General features: G+C 42.1%; 1 long non-coding RNA gene across 1 annotated transcript in view; it reads left to right on the top strand.

The window, feature by feature from the left end:
• Positions 1-15,931, top strand: part of LOC127492321 (uncharacterized) — a 91,173-nt gene extending 75,242 nt beyond the window's left edge. The window contains exons 2-3 of the long non-coding RNA XR_007921549.2: positions 15,224-15,367; positions 15,641-15,931. This is a non-coding gene — a long non-coding RNA (uncharacterized lncRNA). The remainder of the gene's footprint in view (positions 1-15,223; positions 15,368-15,640) is intronic.
• The last annotated feature ends 2,362 nt before the right edge of the window (positions 15,932-18,293 follow it).

The raw sequence follows: 18,293 nt of genomic DNA, 5'->3' as shown, positions 1-18,293 counted from the left end.
TGAATTTTCCAGTTTATATCACTTGCATCCTGTGCAAATACATAACGTAAATGTAAAAATCACACAGAAACTATCAAGCAGAAAAGGCAGCAGTAACTCTCTTAATAATAATGGTAGTTAATATTTGTTCACTAAGCAAAAGACATGTCAAGACATTTTATGTGGGGTCCAGAGCTGTGGCTCAGCAGCTCGAAGCCCGGGCCTGCAGTGCTGGCATCCCATATGGGTGCCAGTTTGAGACCCAGCTGCTCCACTTCCTATCCATCTCCCTGCTAATGTGCCTGGGAAAGCAACAGAGGATGGCAAGGATGGCCCAAGTCCTTGGGTCCCTGCAGCCATGTGGGAGACCCAGAAGAAGCTCCTGACTTTGGCTTGGCCCAGCCCCCGTCATTGCGGCCATTTGGGGAGTGAACCAGAGATGAAAGACCTCTCTGTCTCTACCTCTCTCTGTAACTCTGCATTTAAAATGAATAAAATAAATCTTTTTTTAAAGACTTATTTTATTTATTGGATAGGCAGAGTTACAGAGAGGCAGAGGTAGAGAAAGAGAAAGTTTCCATCTGCTAGTTCACTCCCCAAATGGCCACAACGGCTGGAGCTGCACTGATCCAAAGCCAGGAGCCAGGAGCCTCTTCCAGGTCTCCCATGTGGGTGCAGAGGCCCAGAGACTTAGGCCATCTTCCGCTGCTTTCTCAGCCCACAGCAGAGAGCTGGATCGGAAGTGGAGCAGCCAGGACTTGAACCAGCACCCATATGGGATGCTGGCACTACAGGCGGTGGCTTTGCTCGCTATGCCACAGCACCGGCCCCCTAAAATAAACCTTTTTTAAAAAAGATATTTTACATGAATTCCCTTGTGTAATTTAGTAACAACTCTCTAAGGTAGGTTATCTTAATTATTCCTATTTTACAGTTAAGAAAACGAGAGCATGGGAAAATTAAAGTGCAGTCCCAAGGACACACTACAGGGGAAGAGACAACACTGGGATTTGAACATGTCAGCGACTGACCTCAGAGTCACTGGGTATAAACATAGGACTCTTGTACACGAAAAAATAATCCTATAATTATTGGAGGGGGCTTTAACAAGTTCATGGAAAATGGAGTTAAAAGATGTGTTTATTTTGATGCAAAAAATCTTTGAAATCTATGCATTTTTAAAATATTTATTTATTATTTAAAAGGCAGAGTGACAGAAGGGAGGGGAGGGGAGAGATCTTCCATCTGCTGGTTCATTCTGAAAACGCCTACAACAGCCAAGATTGGGCCAAGCTGAGCCAGGAGCACAGAACTCAATCCAGATCTTGTATGTGGATGGATGGCTGGGACCCAAGTATTTGGGCCATCTTCTGCCGTCACCTAGGGTGTTTGCAGGAAGCTGGATCAGAAGCAGAGTAGCCAGGACTCAAAGCAGGCACTCTGATGTGGATACAGGCATTTCAAGCTGTGACTTAATCAATGTGCCAAATGTCCACCCCTGTCTTTACCTTTTAATACCATCATACTTAAGATTAGGTTTCTGTGTATGGATTAGGGTACAGGGGAGACACAAATATTCAGACCCAGTACATGGGCTATCTGTGTTTTCCATGAACTGGAATGAATTGTCTATACATCTGAAAGTGGCTCCATGAGACTTTTTGTGGTCAACATCGAGAAATACATGGCTCTGTTGAAAGCTGTAGAGTAATGGAGAGAATGGAATTTCCCACCACCAGTCATCCTGAAGAGCGACAAGTCCTGGGTTAAAAATCACATTGTTGGAAAGTCTTTAGAAGTAAAAAGAGGCCTTGTTTTTAAAATTTGGTTCTAATAGACTCAGCCTGTAGAGATGTACTCAAGAGACCCCAAATGAGGACATGTGCTTTGTTTCCTGAAACTCATGGCAAAGTGAGGATTAATTAAACACCCAGCTGATGCCTCAAAATGAACTGGACCTATGGACTTCTGTGAGAAGTCACATTTAACACTCAACTTTAGGGGCTGGTGCTGTGGCGCAGTGGGTTAACGCCCTGGCCTGCAGTGCTGGCATCCCATATGGGCGCTGGTTCAAGACCTGGCTGCTCCAATTCCTATCCAGCTCTCTGCTGTGGCCTGGGAAAGCAGTAGAAGATGGCCCAAGCCATCTGGGGAGTGAACCATTGGATGGAAGACCTCTCCTCTCTCTGTGTAACTCTGACTTTCAAATTAAAAAAAAAAAAAAAAAGATTTAAAAAAAAGTTAAAAAAAAAACACTCAACTTTAAATTTCTCTGAATCGTAATAAATTTCTATTAAGTCTTCAGAAAGCTCTTTGATAAACATCACATCCTACTCTCTGCTTTCACCTTCAGTTGAGTAGATTCTCTTTGATCACACTTGGAATGCAGGGATTCAAAAAGGAACAGTGGCAGACCTCATAAAGAAAATCTGTAACTGATCATTCCTAGTCTCAATTGTCAATAGAGAACATGTGTTTGTTTATTCTTCAACCATTCCACAAAATTATGATAAAGGATAAGTGACAAGTAAACTATGACTCCACATAGCATGTATGTCTGGTGCTCCAATCAAATCTTTTGGAGATCTTTTGGAAAATAAAGTTGAAGAAAAATCTTGTTATATAAATTGAACTGATCAATAGATTGTCAATAAAAGAAGAAAGATAAGATTAGTTAAGGCCGATCCTAGAGAAACAAAGTATGGCTTGTAGAGGAAAAAAGGAGAGGAAATTATTAGAGACAAAACTCAGTAACATTTCCCACAGTTAAAGGATATAACTGTTCAGAATGAATGAGTCCCACAAAAGAGCTCGGTACAATAATTTAACTAAGACTTGTCGCTCCCCCTCTTCGTGGAGGAGCGACACTAAACCCTGCCTAGGCTTCCTATCCGAGTCACGGCACCATTATGTCGCTCCCCCTCTTCATGGAGGAACGACACCAAACCCTGCCTAGGCTTCACATCCGAGTCACGGCACCATTATGTCGCTCCCCGTCTTCGTGGAGGAACGACACAGGACCCTGCGCTGTTCTTTCGTCTGCTCGGCCCTCCCCGGGTTTGCTGCTGGTTCTTCCCGCGTTGGCTACCGGCCCTTCCACCTCCGTGGAAGGGCGGTTTCCCCTGCCACATTCCCCACTTCCGCGGGGGAGCGGCACACCGCCGGCCGGCTCTCTCGGGGGCTGCACAGGTGTTCCTTCGGATGTTCCCCTTAGATGTTCCTGGTGCATGCCGTCTCTCTCCTCCTTTATAGTCCTCCTCCGCCAATCCTAACTCGGCTGCCCACACGCCGAGTACGCTGCTCTCCTCCAATCAGGAGCAGGTCCCACAGTTTATTGGTTGAACTGGAGGCAGCTGTGTAGAAGCTGTTTCCCTTCTCAGCGCCATATTGTGGGAAAGCAGATGCATAGAATAAGTCTTAATTCCAGTAACTTAGTCTAGTCCGAGTTGCTCCCAGTTGCTCCCCACAAGACTCATGTTACTCTCATTTTCCTATGGGACCAAGGCATTTATTACACCACATCAGGGCGATGTTGGCGGCTCTTGGTTCTTAAACAACTCTCTTGGGCAATTGCCCTTGGCCAAAGGGTGCCATCTCACCCAAGGCCAAGTTCTTTGGGGAATAGCCTGAATCCATGACTGATCAACAGGTGGGAGAGAATAAAGGTGCATCCTATTTGCTCAAGGTGGGCCAATTCTGAAGAGTTGCTCCAGTTCCAGAAGTCACCTATAGGATTGACTGAAGTCTCTTTTTCAACTGCACCAAGGTTCAACTTCTATCTCTGCCCTATCCTGCTTTTCTTATCCCTTACAAATGCTGTTTTTGAGAAGTACCCAATAAACCTATTGCACAACTACTTCATCTCTGAACTTAAACTAATACCATACAGTGTGGAATTTTATGGTGAAATTTCAGCGCCCAAGGGATAAGAAGAACCTAAAAACTTCCATGGGAGAAAAACAATAGAACAAAGGGGCTGAAATAAAGAATGACCTTAGATTTCTCAATAGCAATGTCAGAATCTAGAAAAGTACCTTTTAAGTAACAAGGGGGAGACATTATCTTCCTAGATGTGGTTTTAATCCTAGACTATATAAAAAGTCTTCAGTAAGGTTGCAGGAAACACTTAATGATGAAAAAATTGTGCATGGATTTCCAAAAATGCTATTACACTGAAATAAAAACATTTGGTTCCATTTTCCACAGACTTTAGAAGTACTCTCCCAAAGTTCATATTAGAAATATGTAACTACCTAAATAAATGACAGGAGAGTGTGGAGATATTTACTTTATGCTACTACTAAATACATCTATGTCTTTTTCAATCTTTCTTTGGAAGCTGCTAACAATAGAAGGAGGTCCAAGGAGGGACAGCAGCAGACTGAAAGTATGGACAGAGCATCAAAATGAATGAGTAAAACCAAGAAAGAGAGAAACTTCAGATGTAGGAAAATAGAGAATGTTATTCCCAAGAGACAAGTCTAGGCAAGCAGTCATGCAGCGAGCTCAGGGAAAAATCAGCATAGATTGGATCAGGAGGACAAAGGGTTTCACTAAGGAGTGTTCCTGGAACCCAGAAAATTAATAATAGGATTAATAAAAAATAAGATCTGGGGCCAGTACCGTGGCGCACTAGGTTAATTCTCTGCCTGCGGTGCTGGCATCTCAGATGGGCGCTGGTTCTAGTCCTGGTTGCTCCTCTTCCAGTCCAGCTCTCTGCTATGGCCTGGGAAGGCAGTAGAAGATGGCCCAAGTCTTTGGTGGGACTTGGTCCGTGTGGGAGACCAGGAAGAAGCACTTGGCTCCTGACTTTGGATCAGCGTAGCTCAGTCCATTGTGGCCATTTGGGGAGTGAACCAAAGGAAGGAAAACCTTTCTCTCTATCTCTCTCTCTCTCACCATCTGTAATTCTACCTGTCAAAAAATAAATACAAATCTTTAAAAAAGATATAAAAAGATATAAAAACCATAAGAACTATTAACTCCTGCAGAAATACACATTTATAGACAAAAGGAGGCATTATTCTAGTTGAGTAATATTTGGTAGTCAAAATGGTGTCAACATTGATTATTGGTTTAGGAAAACAAGTGAGTGTTGGAGCATTAGGGAAAAGGAAAATAGTAGGACATAGTTATGAAGTAAATCCTTATTTGGCATGCAGTGCAGTCAGTGAATGCCTTCTTAGGTTGATAAACCAAGAAATAATAGCACATGCAAGATTAGTAACAGGAAAGTAAATACTAGTTGAGGTAGTTAGCAGAGTTGTGGGGGATTGCTTCTGGGGAACAGAAATAAAAGGCAATGCAGAGAAAGACTGTCTTTTCTTTCTCTCTCTCTCTCTTTTTAAAAATTATTTACTTATTTATTTGAAAGTCAGTGAGAGAAGGAGAGGCAGAGAGAGAGAGAGAGAGAGAGAGAGAGAGCTCTTTTATCCACTGGTTCACTCCCCAATTGGCCGCAACGGCCGGAGCTGCACTGATCCAAACCAGGAGCCAGGAGCTTCTTCTGGGTCTCCCACATGGATGCAGGGGCCCAAAGACTTGGGCCATGTTCTACTGCTTTCCCAGGCCATAGCAGAGAGCTGAATCGGAAGTCGAGCAGCAGGGACTCGAACCAGTGCCCATGTGGGATGGGCAGGCAGCGGCTTTACCCATTATTCCACAATGCTGGCCCCAAATGTTTTTCTTATAAATCTTTAAATACCACCTATGTTAGACTTTGAAAGCTATGTGTGTATATTGCTTTAATTAAAAATTTTCAGCTTATTTAAATTGATCTGATTTTATTTTTAATGTATTTTTATTTTTAACTGACTGTAATTTTACAAGTGTACTTCAAAAAGTTCATAGAAAACAGAGTTAACAGGCTGGTGTTGTGGTAAACAGGTAAAGCTGCTTCCTGCGATGCTAGTATCCCATACAGGTGCCAGTTCATGTCTCAGCTGCTCCACTTCCAATCCAGTTCCCTGCTAATGTGCCTGGGAAAGCAGTGGAAAATGGCCCAAGTGCTTGATCTCCTGAATCCACATGGGAGACCCAGAAGAATCTCCTGGCTCCTGGCTTCTGCCTGGACTAGTCCTGGCTGTTGCAGGAGAGAACCAGCAGTTGGAAGATCTCTCTCTCTCTCTGTCTCTCCTTCTCTCTCTCTGTAACTCTGCCTTTCAAATAAATAAAATAAATCTTAGAAAAGAAAACAGAGTAAAAGATTCATTTATTTGGGTGCAAAAATTTTTGAAATCCATGCATATGTGGAAGCTTTAAAAAGTTTATGAAAAATGCATATTATGAAAAAACTATGCGGGGCTGGCGCCGTGGCTCACTTGGTTAATCCTCCGCCTGTGGTGCCAGCATCCCATATGGGCACCAGGTTCTAGTTCTGGTTGCTCCTCTTCCAGTCCAATTCTCTGCTGTGGCCCAGGAGGGCAGTGGAAGATGGCCCAAGTGCTTTGGCCCCTGCACCCGCATAGGAGACCAGGAAGAAGCACCTGGCTCCTGGCTTGGGATCAGCGCAGCGCTGGCCGTAGTGGCCATTTGGGGAGTGAACCAACGGAAGGAAGACCTTTCTCTCTGTCTGTCTCTCTCACTGTCTATAACTCTACCTGTCAAATAAAAAATATATATATTAAAAAAAGAAAAAAACTACTCATGGTTTTCAAAATTTTTCCCCAACATACACTCATGTTTTAATTCCATTTTTTGTGAACTTTTTGCAGTGTCCTTGTACATATTTATGAACTGCAGCACGACATTATATGTATATACCATGTGTAATGATCAGATCTGGGTAAGTAGTGTAACTACTACTTCAGTAAAAGCTTGTTTAATAGAAAAGTTCAAGTGCTAGAAAATAGCCTACTGTGTGGCAAAAGCAGCAAGTGGGAGGCTAAGATACAGAACTGGATTTTAATGGAGATGTTATGCACCAACTAGCATGGGTTTTTGGAACATACAAATGTTCCTGAGGCTCCTAGATAAACTTGACCAAAAAAAAAAAAAAGTCTGGTAAAGGAATGGGCTCCCTAAAACTAAACCATCATCATCTACCACCTTCACACTCAGTTTCTGCTAACAGGTTTGAGTCATGGTGGCAACTGCCTGCCTTCTGTTCTATCATAACCACTGCACCCTTGGCAGATACTAACTCAGCACAGCTCTGTTTCATACCTAGGCATGTTCAATTAGCACTACCTTCTGAAGAGTGGTGGCACATTTGCCAACATACTTGTGGCTTTGGAATCCTTCTCAACACAGGGCTGTAAGAGGAGACATTCAGAGACAGTGGGACAAGGTCCTTCCAGTTCCAAAACTGCTCAAAGGATGGGCATCTCTGTTTACAACTTGCCATCCCTAGTATAAAAGCTTGCCTTCCCTAGGTTTGAGTTCTTTGAGAAACAGAGGTTAAGACTGGATTCAATGAACATGAAGTTATTTTAGGAAATGACTGTGAGAGAAAATGGAAAGACTGGGCAAGCCGTGAGACCTCTTTGCAAATCTGCCCCCAGATTTGCAAATATTTGCAAATATTTGAAATAGAGAGGCAAGTCCTAGATGTAGTATTAAGGAAAGTTTGACAAGGCTATTGAGGAGTCCTCAAGGCAAGGCACCCACCAAAAGGCACTTCAGCCTCCTGGACCTGGGAATGGGTCTGTCTCCGTGTCCCTCCGATGCTCTTCACTGGTCATAAGAAATGAGGCCTTGGGCCCAAGAACAGTGCTACACAGCAGACCATGGCAGCTGGGGACCTTTGTCAACTCTTTCCTCTGCAGTTGCTGGTCTTTGGGTGAGCCACAGGAATGTAAGATTCCTAGGGCCACCCCATCCCATCTTGGGAAATTAAGAGAATTAGACTTGACTGTGGTGTGAGCTGCCTGAAATCACAGGTTCCATCAGAGAGTCACAGAGAAAGACTGAGGAACTGGAGTGCGGGCCGTGGCTAGACGGGAAGCAGTGACAGACAGGCATTGCTGGTTATGTCTCCCCGGTGGCTCATGATGGTTCATTGCCAGGTTTGGATATGAACCTCATTAGTCTCAGACAATGAGATAAAGGGAAGGAATCTGAATCAAGCACTAGGAAAACCCTTAAGAATCCTCCTATGTATTTGTTGAGAACTCTAGGGCACTGAACTAACATACTTCTGTTTCCTTTAATGACTCAGATAAAGCTGTTTTTAATCCTTAATTACATTAGAAGCTACAATTAGTTACTACACTAACAACAAAAAACATTAATAATCACCCACTAAGTATTTGTTCTTATGCAGTAAGTATGAAAAATATAGTTCCTGACCTTCAAGTGCCTATGGTGGAATTATAATACTAGAAAAACTGCTGTGTGCTGCTGAGACACACACACACAGAGAAAGCCAGAAATGAACAACTCGCATCAAAGACAGACATTCATACAAAGCAGCCAGTAAAAGTCAATTGCTTCTTTGTGGCTGAGTAGTATTCCATAGTGTATATATTACCCTAATTTCCTTAACCAGTCATCAGTTGAGGGACATCTGGGTTGATTCCATGTCTTAGCTATTGTGAACTGAGCTGCTATAAACTTGGGGATACATATACTTATTTCATTTACTTTGGGTAAATTCTTAGGAATGGAATGGCAGGGTCATATGGTAGATCTATTTTCTGATTTATGAGGAATCTCCATACGGTCTTCCATAAGGATCGTATGAGTTTACATTCCCACCAATGGGGCCTTAGGGGACCTTGTGGCTTTTCTACTTACTACTTGTTGAATTTTTTACTTAGTAGAGATTGTAAAGAAAGTTGAAAGTATGTCATCGTAAATGTAAAAGAAAGTTAAGAAAAGGAGAGAGGGGAAGAGTGAGAGCAAGGAGGAAGGGTGGGGGAAAGTATCATTATGCTTTTAAAATTGTATATATGAAATACATGTAATTTGTCTCCTTTTTATAAATAAATTTTTTAAAGTCAGTTGCTTCATCTGGTAGTGCCTTTTAAGAAACACAGAGTTTCCTCCAGTGCTAGATGATATATTTCTAAACTCTAATTACTATTTTCCACCAAATTCTTGACATAAAATGCTGCCTACATGAAGTCATTCCTGGCATATTTTCTATGGACTCACAGAGATCTGATCACCCAGGTTAATGAAAAGCATCCCTTGTGCCAGTTGGAGCGAACACTGGTCATTTAGATATATCTGTTGTAGTTGATTTCCAACCAAGGTAAATAATGAACTGTTAAAATTGTCAAAACATAAAAGATTGTAAACAGCAAACTTGATTTGAAATACTTTCAGACTATTTAAGATTCTCTGTCCTGGCACTGTTGTGGCATAGCAGGTAGAGCTGCTGCCTGCAACACTGGCATTCCATATGGGCGCCAGTTCAAGTCCCAGCTGCTCCACTCCTGATCCAGCTCCCTGCTATTGCACCTGGGAAAGCAGCGGAAGATGGCCCAAGTCCCTGGGCTTCTGTACCCACCTGGGAGACCTGAAAGAAGCTCCTGGCTCCTAGCTTGTCTGGCCCAGCCCTAGCCATTGAAGCCATTTGGGGAGTGAAGCAGCAGGTGGACTCTCTCATTCTCTCTCTCTCCCTCATTTCCTCTCTCTCCCTCTCCCCCCCTCAATAATTCTTTCAAATAAATTTTAAAAATTTAAAAAATGATTCTCTGTCATTTAACTTTTACTATGAAGAGAGTTGTGCCTCTCCCTGCTTCCAAACCTGAATATCTGAGGAGTGGACAGCACAAGGATTATTTGAAGTTTTGTTTATGTACACTAATGAACTGAGTTTCCATACTATGAAGTATGAATTTATTACCCATTGTGCAGATAGGAGAGCTGCGTTGGAGAAGTTATTTGAGGTCACACTGTGAGTCATGAGGCCATATCAGAGCATGAGCACTTGGCTTAATCCGTGCTTTTGTGTCAGATCATACGTTTCATCTGGTCCAGCATCACATTGCCAGCAGTGGTCTCCACCAAATACAGGCTCTTGTAATCATAGTACTTGGAAAAGAATTATTTTTGTCATCAAATTTCTGAAGCAAAGATCAAATGATTCTGCCCTCGATTATTAAATGATACTGAAGGGTTTCTTCAAACTCCCCCTCTTGAATATGAAGAGAGTAAGAAAGGACTGAAGAATCTTTGGGTTCTTTCTCCCAGCTGGGTGATAAAAGTAAAATAGCCAATCATTTTACCCACTTGTAGAGAAGAATTCTGCTTTCAAAGGTGGTGTGAAGATCAGCTAAAAATGATAGAAGACACTCTCCATAAGAGAAGAGATCCCCAATGGACAAATGCTAGAGGTGTTGATCCCTGCGATGCTAATTGGTTTCCCCACATATACCAGCACTTCGAGGGCTGCACATTTATTATGTACCTTGGCTCTGTCCCTCCCATTAGCACTAATGAACATCTCAGGAAGCTGCTTGGCCACATTCCCATTGCATATACGAAGTTCAGGACATGCTCCACACTGGGAATTCAAAGAATTTCCCTCCTCTGAGAGTTGTTTCATCATGTTTCATTTGGAGTTATTCCTAACTCTATTGTAATAAAAATTTTGAGTCAATAACATGTTGCATTTGGGAAGATGATTCAGGATTTGTCTGAATAGTCGTGGTGCTTTGGGTTTTTAGATTTGTTTGTTTAAATACTAAAAATGAGAAGGGAAATTTGGCAGGAACTTATTGCTGGAGTATATTGTATTATTCTAACCATTAAGTAATAATATAAAGTTCAGCATATGCTCCTTAATTATTATTTGTATCAAATGTATAACTCCTGGAATTTCTTCCATTAGCCTTTTTTTTTTTTTTTTTTTTTTTTTTTTTTTGACAGGCAGAGTGGACAGTGAGAGAGAGACAGAGAGAGAAAGGTCTTCCTTTGCCGTTGGTTCACCCTCCAATGGCCGCCGCTGCAGCCAGCGCACCGCGCTGATCCGATGGCAGGAGCCAGGATCCAGGTGCTTCTCCTAGTCTCCCATGGGGTGCAGGGCCCAAGCACCTGGGCCATCCTCCACTGCACTCCCTGGCCATAGCAGAGAGCTGGCCTGGAAGAGGGGCAACCGGGACAGAATCCGGCGCCCCGGCCGGGACTAGAACCCGGTGTGCCGGCGCCGCTAGGCGGAGGATTAGCCTAGTGAGCCGCGGCGCCGGCCTTCCATTAGCCTTAAATATATTTGTATTAGTCTTACCACAACTACAAAAGCGGAAAGAAAACCATGTTACAATTCTTACTTCACCCAGGCAGTTCTAATGGGCTCATCTTTAGAGGTAAGGGAAAATACTTAAAAAAAAAAAAGTTTACCTCTGAAGAGTGTAATTTTCACAAGGAAATAAAATAATATTTTACCTTAAAGCCTTTCATGAAGGCAAAACAATACATTTAAAATTTGTCTTTAGAAATTGTATTGATGAAGATAAAAAATTGTATTGACAGGTGTCACAGTTGTGGTACATTGGGTTAAGCCAGCATCCTGTGACACTGGTATCTCATACTGAAGCACTGGTTTGAGTCTGAGCTGCTCTGCTTTCTATCCAGTTCCCTACACCTGGGACCATAGTGGCAGATGGCCCAAGTACTTGGTTCTTTGGCAGCCATGTGAGAGACTGCTGGAATGCCTGGCTCCTCCCTCTGACCTGCCTCTGACTTGGCTGTTGTGGCCATTTGGGGAATGAACCAGCAGACGGAAGACTCTCTTTCTCTGCCCTGCCCCCAACTCTGTCACTCTTTCAGATAAACAAATCTTTAAAAACAATTGTATTGACAATGTTCACACACAGAGACACATTTTAACACACTCTATCGTACTTTTTCCTGTACCCACACACCTTTCTCACACCCACATTCCCTCACACATCACTCCACACCTAAGAGCTCTCACACACCCTTTCACAGTCACACACATATGGTATTTTCAGATACCATACAGCCTATAGCAAAATAGTCTCAAAAGTGGGAAATCTAGAGGTTCACAGAAAATGGCTTTTCTCAAGGCCAGTACTTCACATGCAGAGAGTGTGTGAGGATTTTTAAGCATGTCCTGTTTACACTATGCCATTTCATTTTTACAAACATCCTGTATATGCAGTGTTAAAATATTTACAAACGAATCGCTGTGAGCACCAATCAGTTGGACCCCATATTGGCCTTGGCAGTGAAGCAATCTCCTACCAGATTCCTGCAGGGTCAAGTTTCAACTTCTTAGCTGCTTGAGAGGCCCAGGTCTAGTGGGTTCTGAGAAATGAGAAAGGTGGTGAGGGCAGTAAGTAGGAGGCATGCTGATGGGTACCAGTGTATACTGGCTGAAAATGTACCTGTCTAGAAGGTAAAGACTGTCATACCCATTTTATAAACCAAACTAAATAATGTGCCCAAGGCAACACCATTGGAAATATGTTCAGATTGTCCAGAAGTATTTTATTCACAATAGCATGCATTTTAGAAATTTAGTAAATGAACTTGAATTTTGATACTAAACCCAATTTGAAAGCACCTGCTACCATTTCTCAGAATTCCTTCTCACGGTATGAAATAGCACATTATTGCTTTAGAATTCTAAAGCAAATATGATCAAATTAACCCCTGACACTGAGAAGTGTTTTTCTTTGTTTACAAGAAGGGGGAGAAAACATATTTCTTTCTTGTGATTCCTCCCCCCTTACTATTTTTTTTACAAAGATTTATTTATGAATTTTGGAAGGCAGAGCACTAGAGAGAGAGATCTTCCATCCACTGGTTCACTCCCCAAATGGCTGCAACAGCTCAGACTCTCATGCTGAAGCCAGGAGCCAGGTCTCCCACATGAATGGTAGAGGCCCAAGTACTTGGGCCATCCTCCACTGCTTTCCCAAGGCATACCAGCAAGGAGTTGGATTGGAATGGGAGTAGCTGAGACTTGAACCAGCACTGATACAGCTGATATGAGATGCTGATGTCGCAAGTGGCTGCTTAACCTGTTGTACCACAATGCCAGCCCCATTTTTTCTGTGTGTGTGTTTTTTTTTTTGTGTACATCAAGTATGAAACTGTATTTTTCCATTTTCCAACCAAGGACTCCATCCTCCTGCATCTGCTGTGCTTGGCCACCTGTCAGGCTTCACAGCTGGGGCTCATAAGAAGATGCTGGCTCTAATTGGGCAGTACTTTTTGAGTTCTTTATTTCACCCTTCATTCTCCAGAACAGATCCTCATTTCTGAGTAGAGGTAGAGATTCCCATTTTCTGCTTTCTAAAATGTGAGTCAAAATGAGGCATGCACCTGTACAGCAAATGTATGTCTGTGTGTGTGTGTGTTCGTACTTGTATCTGTAGGTAGACAATTATAGATTGCAGGACCAATTTTGCTTTTTATTAACTCATTGAAAACACCAAAAGTCCTAACTTTGAAAACCCAGACCTTTACAGGTATTTGTATAGGAGCACAGTCTTACTCATCACTCTGAGTGAGAATTGGATATTTACTCTTTGCAATATAACATGTAGGCAAGATCACTGCAATGTTTTGGACTGTGATTAGGGCCTCCAGAAAAATAAATAGTATTGTTTTTCTATACATTTTATGTGGAGGTGGAAGTAGGTGGTAATGATGTTTACTTTGGGTGGGTGTGATTATTCAGTTTCTAAATCTAGCAACTCTGCTTTTTTTAATGATAGGAATTATAAATGGACCTCAAATAATAGTGCTCAAGAAGAGACAGTATTGATACTATGTTCATCCCAAACAAGAGAAGGTCTTCAGATCCTTCTAGAAGTAAGACAAGGTCTTTCCTATTAAACAAAATCCAAAATGAGTCAATACCACTAAGTAAAAAGTTATGCATTATATGAATATCATTCCTTCAATGGAGAATCATATGTATGTCTAAATGCACCTCCTGGCCCATGTTCACAAAGCCTTCCCTAGCCTTGCTTCCTCCTATGTATCTGCCACTGACCTCAGTATCTACTAGAGCTGTTAGTCCCCGGGCCACCTGCACCCACTTCTAGGATGGACGTTCAGTCTCCATTGAAGATGAAATGGTAGATAACATGTTTGGAGACATAAGACTTAATTTCTTTTTTAAAAGATTTATTTATTTATTTGAAAGTCAGAGTTACACAGAGAGAGAAGGAGGGGCAGAAAGAGAGGTCTTCCATCTCCTGGTTCACTCCCCAGCTGGCCACAACAGCCAGAGCTGTGCCGATCTGAAACCAGGAACCAGGAGCTTCTTCTGGGTCTCCCATGTGGGTACAGGGGCCCAGCGACTTGGGCCGTCTTCTACTGATTTCCCAGGCCACAGCAGAGAGCTGGATTGGAAGTGGAGCAGCCGGGACTCAAACGGGCGCCTATATGGGATGCTGAAACTGCAGGTGGCAGCTTTACCCACTCTGCCACAGCGCCAGCCCCTAGATATAATTCCCAGGCCTCAAGTTTACAATCTTTTAGACAGAGGCAAAAATAGCATATAATCTATGGATTTTTTTGTGAATTAATGGAGATAATGGATTAAAGATCCTTTACAGTTAGTGTTCAGTTAATCTCATCTACCATTGCTATGTTCAAGCCTTTCTTGGCAAGGCTGACCAAGTGAATGAGGAAAGCCAGTAATATAATATTCAGCATCTTGTGCAAAGAATGGTAAAGCAGTAAGAGATCTGACTAGAGAATACTAAAAGGAAAAAGCTATTATTTATAGAAACTGGCACTGAAAGATTTAAGGTGTAGAAGAAAGGTCATACATGGAGACTATCTGAGCTGCAGGAAAGGTAAATCTGTGGGCCTTTCTGACTTCTGCCATCTGGACTGTATCATTTATTCATCCTGTTGCTTTTGAATGTGTGTATGTTATGTTTGTGTCCCTGTATCACTTAGAGTTCAGGCAAGACAACCGCAATGATGCAAAGTATTTCAAACAGAGGGAATTTAATGTAGGATGCTGGTTATACAGACAAAGAAAGAACTGATAGGTGAAATAGTGGATGTCATATTAGCAACACTGGAAAGCTGGTACCAACCCCAGGAGGAGAGAGAGAGAGAGAGAGAGAGAGAGAGAGAGAGAGAGAGAGAAGGAGCGCAGGGTATAAGTTATCAAAGTCCAGGATTTGGGTCCATTTGCTGGAAGCTGGACTCACAATAGATTGCTAGGTGGGAGCTTAGACCAGGAAGAAAGGAGCTGTCTTACAGAAATGTAGCTACATAGGAGATAACATCCATGGCCAGAGGTTTCAAATGAAGCAGAACAAAGAACAAGTCCTCTGGTCCTGTCTTCCTTCTTGCCTTTCAGTCTCTCGCCAGTGTCTTCCATTGACCAATCCCCCTGAGAGCCAGAGGGCAACAGAGCTTAAGAATGCAGTTCCCTTAGGAATGGAGTTAAGAAGAGCAAGAAGGCACATGACTAGCAAGGCCCAGGCATAGAAATTGCTGCAGGGTAAGTACTATGCCCTCTACTGGGTGTCTCTCTGTGGATGGTAAAAGACTACCCTTGTGATAGATGTGTGCCTCTATTTGGAATCTGACTCTGTCGCTCTCTAAAGATGAGAACTATCAGAGAAGCCCTGAAATTTCATAGTCAAATTCAAGAGAACAACTTAAAAGTTAAAAGAGTATTTTAAAATGCATAGAACTCTGTAGCTTGTGTCCAATATTTTCCAGCTGCAACCTGATGACTCAGAAGGTTTTTCTTGTTTTCGTTTTCTTTCAGGGAATCTTGATTATCAATGTGATCAGCCCTTTCTCTGGAGTCTGGAGGGCATAAGTAGCAGGAAGCTCACTGTGAACTGCCTAGAAAACTTTGTATTCGAAAAGGGTTCATTTTGTATCCTTATTATCAAGGATATTTTAAACCAAATATGCCCTTGTGTCCGACTCATGCTGATGATAGATTCTGAAATGTGGATATTTTATGTGTTGCTTAACTACCTTCACAGTCACTCTATGTGTGTGTGTGTGTTTAACTGAATCACAATTAAAATATCAAAGCAATTGAAAACCAGAGTCAGGCTTTATGTTATAAATACTAATTCTTAGTTCATCTTTTCAGCATTAGACACTGTATCCACTTGCAGACAAGTGTTACTGAGAACACAGATTTTACCACTTCCATTGCATCATGACAGAGAGGTAGATTTCAAGAGACCGGCTATTAACATCCTGCTATTTCTGGACACCAACTGGTAAAGTGAGCTTGACTTCTTCAGCACCTGAAAACCCCAAAGGAACTCCTTCCAAGCCTAGTATTAATCATCTTCACACTTGTTCATTTGTTCATGTTTTGTCTCAAGGAATTCACACACAGCGTATTTATTTTTGAATCAATCTTTGCAAGAACTATCACCTTAGTGACATACGGATCAAAGATTTACTGGATGCTGAGCTGAAAATATCCCTGGATGTCCACGGAGCCTCGAATTACATAGCCATGAACTTCATTGTTTGCGAGGTAACTTACTTCGTTTCACACTTTTGTCTCCTGAGGTCACCTCTTGTTTGTAAGAATATTATCCTTCGTGCTATTTCTACATGGAATCAACCTAGCCACGTGGGTGTAGCTCTAATCTATTTTAGAAGATAATGGGGATGTACTCCAATTCTCCACATTCCTGATTCTTCTACCAGCTCCTGATTAAGGTGGCTACGTCTTATCTTTCTCTTCCTTAAGTGTGTCAGGCGTGTAGAGTTGGGTACTGGTGGGATATCTGCCGGCTCCATGTTCACATTCTTCCTCTGAGGATGGTTTCTCTCCATGTATACAAAATTGGATCCTAGGAAGCCAGGATTATACAACCTGACTTTATCCCACATCAACTGGACTAGAGTGGTCAGTCATTTGACCCATTCAGCACCAATCAGTTTCTCTTTTCCTAGAATTTGAAATTCAGCAGTTCCTATTCACAGTGGTCTAGTGTCTTGAACCACGAAAGTGTTACTTGGGGGAGATGTGAGTAGTTAAGAGGAATCACATGTAAACCCAGAAAAAAAGAGCAGATATGGAGAAAAACTCCAAAGAAAAACAGTTGAGAACCTTGTCTGGTGAATTTGTTATCTATTGCTGTACAACAAATGACCCCAAAACGTAACAGATTTAAACAGCAAACATTGATTATCTCACAATTTCTGAGGCTCAGAAATCTGGGACTGGCTCAGCTGCTAACTGTGGCCCAGGGTCTTTCATGAGTCTGCAGTCGAGACGTGAGCCCAGGCTGGAGAAGGCACTTCCAAACTCACGCTGCTGTCAGCAGCAGACTTCTATTCTTGTCATACAACCCCAGCCATAGTGCTACTCACCTGACTGTAATGTCCTTCAAGTCCCTACCCATTGCTGCAAGTGACACCATTTCCTTCTTTTTTTTTTATTTATTTTTTATAGAAAACTTTTATTTAATAAATATAAATTTCATAAGTACAACTTTTGTATTATAGTGGTTCTTACCCCCATACCCGCCCTTCCACCCCCAAACCATCCCACCTCCTACTCCCTCTCCCATCCCATTTTTCATTAAGATTCTTTTTTAATTATCTTTATATATAGAAGATTAACTCTATGCTAAGTAAAGATTTCAACAGTTTGCACCCACACAGACACACAAAGTATGAAGTACTGTTTGAAGCCTAGTTTTACCAGTAAGTTTCATAGTACAACGCATTAAGGACAGAGGTCCTACATGGGGAGCATAGGCACAGTGACTCCTGTTGTTGATTTAACAATTGACACTCTTATTTATGATGTCAGTAATCACCCGAGGCTCTTATCATGAGCTGCCAAGGCTATGGAAACCTCTTGAGTCATAAACTCCGACCTTATTTAGACAAGGTCATAGTCAAAGTGGAAGTTCTCTCCTCCCTTCAGAGAAAGGTACCTCCTTCTTTGATGGCCCCTTCTTTCCACCAGGATCTCACTCACAGAGATCTTTCATGTAAGTCATTTTTTGCCTCCGTGTTTGGCTTTCCATGCCTGAACCATTTCCTTCTTTTTAAAAGCTGAATTGTATCCCATCATGTGGAAAGACCACGTTCTCTTTGTCCATTCATTCGTTGATTCATCCACAGTTATGCTTCCATATCTTGACTGTTCTAAATAATGCTGAAATGAACACAATGTAGGTGTCTCTTTGACAGGCTAATTTCAATTCCTTTGGATATATAACCATAAGTAGGATTTCTGGATGATATGGTAATTCTGGTTTTAGTCTTTTGAGAAACTGCCCTACTGTTTTCCAAGATGGCTGTCTTAATTTATATTTTGATGAACAGTATACCAGGGTTCCCTCATCTGTACATCCTTATCAGCACTTGATATCTGTCATCTTTTTGATAATTGCCGTTCTAACAGATGTGAGTTGATATCTCACTATGGT

Source organism: Oryctolagus cuniculus, chromosome 10, assembly GCF_964237555.1.
Source record: "Oryctolagus cuniculus chromosome 10, mOryCun1.1, whole genome shotgun sequence".
Classification (NCBI taxonomy): Eukaryota; Metazoa; Chordata; class Mammalia; order Lagomorpha; family Leporidae; genus Oryctolagus; species Oryctolagus cuniculus.
The sequence above is the reverse complement of the archived record's forward strand: the minus strand, read 5'-3'. Positions and strand labels throughout refer to the sequence as shown.